Below are 6,344 nucleotides of genomic sequence, written 5' to 3' on the forward strand. Positions count from 1 at the left end.
CAACACATGCATGTAGAATTTTGCAACACACTGCCTTGTAGCAATCCATTTCTGAAACAGAGAAACATCCTCAAATCAACAACATCTACTACATCATAAATAATGTTAGTACATGCTGATGTTACCTGGTGAAACAACCTGGTAACCTGTAAGATAGAATTAAATGTGTCCCTTTTTCCAATATGTCAATAATAATTATTTTTCTAATGCTTGTTCAGTTATAGGAATACATGAAAAGAAGCAATTGCATTGGAGAAAACATGATTTGATGTTGTTTATACAGACACTTAAGTACTGAGAGTTTGTTTTATTTCCTGAGATACCACTGAGATTACAGAACTTGTAGGCAATAACCATAAGAATAATATTTTAATCACAAGAATAATAATTTCCAATTTATTTATGTAGAATATAAATTTGTAAGTACTTGCAAATTCAAGGTCAGCTGAAAGTTGCCAATGCACCTAGATTTTTTCATTAGCAATGCAATGAAAAACAGAAAAACTTTAACAAACCCAGCAGATGCACTGAGACAACAGAGACTGTGACATGCAGCCTTCAACACACACCTTGCTCTCCAAAATGCTTCAAGAGAGGTACACTGAAAGGACAGCAGGTAGCAGATGAAGCCAAGCCTCGAGATAGCCTAAGCAAGAAATGCAGTAAAAAATTTCAGGGTAAACATGGGCTTCAAAGAGTGGAAAAAATAAGCTTATACTCCAGTGCATGTACAAGGACAACAACTGGTTGAAGTGTCTGTGTCAACAGGAAGAGGAAAGAAAGCAAGTGGGAGCAAAAGTCACTGAGAGAGCAGAACTCCTTGGTGCACAAAACTGGCAGAAAAGAGAAGCTTAGAATTTGCAGGCAAGGAGTGAGTTTTCTGCTCTGATTCTCTTTTGTTCACAGAAACAAGACTTTGAACAGTTGATGGAGGGGAGCAAAACAAAATACCAATCAAGAAAAAACCCAGCCAAGGTGTTAGCAAATAAATCCATAACTCATTCATTGCCAGAATCTACTCCCATTTATGTTTTGTGGTGTATTTACCTGACCCCTTGATGAACAGTATAGAAATAGAAGTGGATGTGTATTTGGGCTAAAAACAAACTCCTGGAGGGATGGAACAGAGCAACCTGAAGTGATTATGGTGCAATAATTAATATTATCAATAGGATGCCCCTCGCAAGCCTCATCATTTTGCTCCATTCTTTGGCCATCCTGCATTCAAACCTGACTTAGGTACTTGAAGCAGGCTGGCTCTATTTGAAATCTTTTTAGACTGTGTACAATCTTTTGAACTTCACTTTGTTCATGAGACAAAAAAAGAACTCTACAAAGAAGCTTCTCTGCAGCATTGTTACTGGCAATAGCCCTGCTCTCTTGGTACATGTAAGCATTTATATATACATACAAGTCTATATATATACATATAAGTCTTTGTGGCAAGATTTTCTGTTGTGATCAATCTAGTTAACCAGCATTAGTTTCATGGTGAAACCATTCCGTTTCATGGTACCACAAACACTGACAGTCACAATACATTCCAGTTGTCTTAATAAGACCTTCTAACCAAAGGAAAGCAGTTAACATGGAGGATCACTCAAATAATACTGGAGAAGTTCTAACTAACTTAAATTTCAAAAACATTTAATCTGAGACATGTTTTGTTTTCAGTTCAAGAGATTTCTTCCATGTCTTAAACAGATCACCTGGTGAGATCATCTGATGAGCAAGCTAAGACCATGAGAACTGCTGTAGAACTTTACCACATAGGCAGAAGACGAAGTGATAGAAGTCTTTGGGCCTCATGATGGAAGGTGAAATTTTGTACACTTGAATTGCTGGGAAAATAGAAATCCCCAGTCACCAATATGAACAGATTCAATTTTCTTCAACTAAAAATAGTATATCCTCCTTTCTCTTGAACTTGAATTCACTTGAGAACCACCAAGCAAAAACATTCTGCTAAGAAGTTTTTAGCTTTTTTGACATTGTAGGTACACGTTGTACCTACAATGTATGTAGGTACGTAAGATACACATTGATTTGGATGAGCCACACTGTCACAGGTGATGACTGTACTCCACAGCATACATGAAAAACATTCCACAACTGTAACCCCCACAGAAGACCAGTCTCAGCAGCTCCCCACCCTCACCTACCTCCGCTTGATTATGTCATCTGAATGCTTCCATGGACCACATGCCAAAAATAACCATGTTGCTCACTCCTGGTGACTGAAATTCTTCAGAAGGCAGACAGCACTACTGAAAAGCTGGAAGCTTCCTGCATTTAGCTGACATACACTTAACACTGAAGTCTAATTATGGACCACCTAAAAACATAGTGTTCACAACTTCACAGCTTAGAGTCAACAAAAACTATTCATCATAGGCACAAGGTCAGAACACAAAGGCCAAGAGACCTAGAATAAGTTTGATTCACACCAGCCACCACAAAATATTCCACAGTTTAGCAGCTTTCCTGATTGTCACCAGGGACTGCAGTTGAGTTGTATCTTCCAGTGGTCTTCAGAGATATTCCCAGCAAGAGCATTTGGATCTTGGAGCTAAGAGTCCTTCCCTTTGACATTTTTCTAAAGCCAAGAATGACCTATCACCCCTTTCTTAAGAAGTCATGAGATTAGCTTGAAAATAATACTCTCATGTGCTTATTTGCTTCCAGCATTAGATGCTCAGATTCCCATTTTCAAGCTTTCTTTACAACTATTTATTTGAAAAAAAAGCAAGCTCTGATTCTTGGGTGGCTAATGTACATCAAGCTGATGCTTTAAGAAAAGCAGCAGCCATCATGAGAGTTGGCAACTCTCAAATTGGTGGTTATGAAGGAAAGAATATTAAACAGCTATCATCAATCTATCTATTCCCAGGAAGTGAGCCATGAAATGCTGACAAAGGGGAATATCTGATCTGACAATGACGGTATATTTATCTTTTAAATGAAGAATAATGGAGTTACACTGAAGAGACTCATTTTAACTTTGCAACAGTAAAGTATTTATCTCATCACCTTAGGGTGGTTTCTGAGCACCTCAGGGCAAGATAATTTATTCTATCAGCTTTTTTAAAAGCCACCATTTTACGCTCCAGAGATGCCACAGGAGCTGCACAGAGAGAAGAAAAGGACCGTGGAAACCCATCCTCTGAGCAGCCCTAGTGCAGCCCCCAACACAGCAGTAGGCCAGGTAGTCAGTGCCCTGTTCATCCTCAACTTCTTTTCTGCCAAACAGTAAAAACACCAGATTATCACAACAATATTGAGGTTTGGTTGGTTTCAGGATGAAAACATCTTGATTTACTTTGTCTGCCAGCACATTAGGCCTTGTGACTGGGACCATAAGTGGTATGCACAAGCACAGGCTGTCACACAGGAAAAGCACAGCTGTGCACAGGCTCTACATCCTGGGGCAGGAGCCATAACACTGAGGGACAGCTAACACCAAGCTGCCCTCATACCAGCCCTGGGGGTGTCTGAGCACCCTCAACCAAACCCAGCCCAACCAGAATATTTTTATATAGACCTCTACCAAAAAACAAAACAAAAAAAGCCTAAACAAATCCCAAAAACCAAAACCAAAAGGCAAGGATGACACAGACATGGATCTGTTTTAATCACTGTGATTAAAACAGTAGGTTGCAGCTTTAGTTATAAGAAATATTTGAAGCATGTTTATAATTAAGGAAGCCAGAGAAACTCAGGATTCCTACACACGTATGATCACCTATACTTAACCACAGATTCCTCACAAGGATCTATACCAACCTCTCCTTCTCCTAAAATGATTAGGGCCAAAACCACACAATAATACTTTTTTGTTGTTATTTTAAGATAGTCATTAGTTCATCATGCCATCCCCATCTCTCTTTTAGCTAAGGACTGATCCTACCAACAACTACTAATGCTCCCCTTAAATTCTGATAAACTTACCTGCCTTTCTCCCTCACTATCCATGGTCTGTCTGCTCAAATTGTGAAAAAAATAAAAGAAAAAAACTTTCAAACAATCCTAAGCCAACTCCCTGCTTATAGAAAAACTCCTCAGTCTTGTACTCAAGTCCCAGTCTCCTCACAAGAAAAATGAGCACCTGATTTGTGGAGATACAACAGCTGATCCCAATTAACATTTTCTCTCCCACCTGCCCCCTTAATTGCACACAGCTAGAGTCACACCTCTAGACAGCCCAACCTCCTTTTGCTTGGTTGGACAGCAAGGCAGCTCCCTGTCCTCAGCTGTGTGGGTCATTCAGATGCATCGTAGCCAGTTCACACGGGATTATGATCACTGGGAAAGGAACTGCAGCTGCTGTAGTTTGATGCCCCTTTACCCTTTCTGAGGGCTGTGCTCAGGCAGCCACAGCAGTCTTTCAGCATGTCCCTGGTGGAGCATTAGTGTAGCAATCTGACTAGCAAACAGTCACCCATCCCTCTCCTTCAGGAGCTCTGAAAAATTTATTTATTCATTATTTTTACTACCAGAGAGTGGAACTTCATCTTAACATCAGCTGAAAAATGCAGCAGCATGCATTGAATCTGCACTAATATTTGACCAATGTCAGCTTCACAGAATGCTCTCTCACACTGCAACAGCCCAGACCTGGCAGCCAGCAATGCTGAGGCCAAAACCTTCTCTGGCTGCCTGTGTTTCTGCATTGGGTCAAGCATGCAGACAGGCAGCTCGTGGTTCCTCATGCTGGGACACCAGGGGCTTTTTATTCCGTTTGTTGCTCTCTCCAGGGGTGTTCTTGGCAACGATGGTGTGAGCACAGCACCTTCACTCAATGACTACTCAGCAAACTAAGTGGACTTAAACCTTCAGTAAAATCAAAGCTCTGGCTTTGCTTCAACTATGCATGGAGAGGGGGTGCCTATAGAAAGGAATTAGAGCTTGAACACTGAGTAAAAGCAGAGCAGAGCAAAACCTTCAAATCCTGAAATCACATGACTGAGCTTTCCTAACCACAAAGTGAACATGTTGCTGTAGCTGAGAGCTCGTTCCCATCAGAACAGCAGGCTTATAAGTACTTTAAAGCAATTAGAAAAAGAGCACACCAGAAAAAAAAAATCGAAACTACTTTGGCATGAAGCAGCTGATATTAGAAACTGTGCTGGAGTTTTAAGAGTAAGCCAATGATATGTTTCAAGGAAGAGAAGCAGTGGCAAGGAAGCCACTTACCTGGATAACAAAACCCTTTCTGTTGACCCATGTAAGGAAAGAGCCACCAGTAATTTAGATAAGGGAATTTTGTACTGTTTTCTCTGGTGGAAAGTGGGATTCAGAAGAAAATCCTTAAATCTTTCCAAACCAAAATGATCTATTTTTTCCTGTAAATAATTCTTGCTCTAGTAAAAAGCATTTGGGGCCACAGAGGGATCAGAAATGGGCACAGCAATTGCTGCAGAGTTTGTTATTCCACACAATTATGATGGTTTGGCAATTTTTCTCATTCATAAAATAATAGTGGCTGTATGGTTATGTTTGATTCAATTCAAAAGTAAAACACCCACTTTCTCACTTTATCTCCTGTATCCTAGGGTGGGGTTGATCACATGTTAGCCAAACACCATGGATGCAAGGAATTTGAGGAGTTTAGAGGGATTAGATGCAATGAAGCAAAACAATCTGTACCTGTTTGCACTCTTTGCTCACAAATACGAGCATCAGCCCCACACCTCACAAACAAGTAATAAAATGGACGCCCCAAAACTCCATTTGGTATCATGGAGTTGCAAATGTTTCTGGAGACATGTCTACAATGATATGAGGGAAAAAAACTATCTTCCTGTAAAACCAGTGACTGGGGAAGGGGCAGGGGTGATGACTTTATAAAAGCTTAAAGACTGCATTCTACTCTTTAATCTTCAGTTATACACATGACTTCATTGTGGAAAGGTCACCAGACAAAGGAGTTCAGTGATCTGGGTCTGAAGGGAGGAAATGTGTGTGGGTCTCAGCTTTGCCCCTGCTAACCATTCATGTAACTGGCATGGCCATCTGCCCCAGTGAAGGGCGAGCCCGGTGCTCACACAGCCTGGCACAGAAACCCTGGGAATCGGTGGGAATAAGCAGAAATTGTCACAGCAGAAAAAAGGTACTTAGCAGTAAGCTTAGATTCACCTTCTACGTCCCGAGACACCACAGGGCACCTGGGTACCGCGGTCAGCACCTTGCACCAAGGCCGAACTCGCCACGTCCAAAACCTTAGGTCTCCCCAAACACAAGGCAGGATGGGGCGAGGGCCGGAGCGCGGCTCCCTGTGGGCTCCTGGGACGCGGCTCGGGCTCGGAGGCGCTGCCCACAGAGCCCCGGGCCCCTCGCTGCCAGCG

Source organism: Parus major, chromosome 10 (genome assembly GCF_001522545.3).
Source record: "Parus major isolate Abel chromosome 10, Parus_major1.1, whole genome shotgun sequence".
Taxonomy (NCBI): Eukaryota; Metazoa; Chordata; class Aves; order Passeriformes; family Paridae; genus Parus; species Parus major.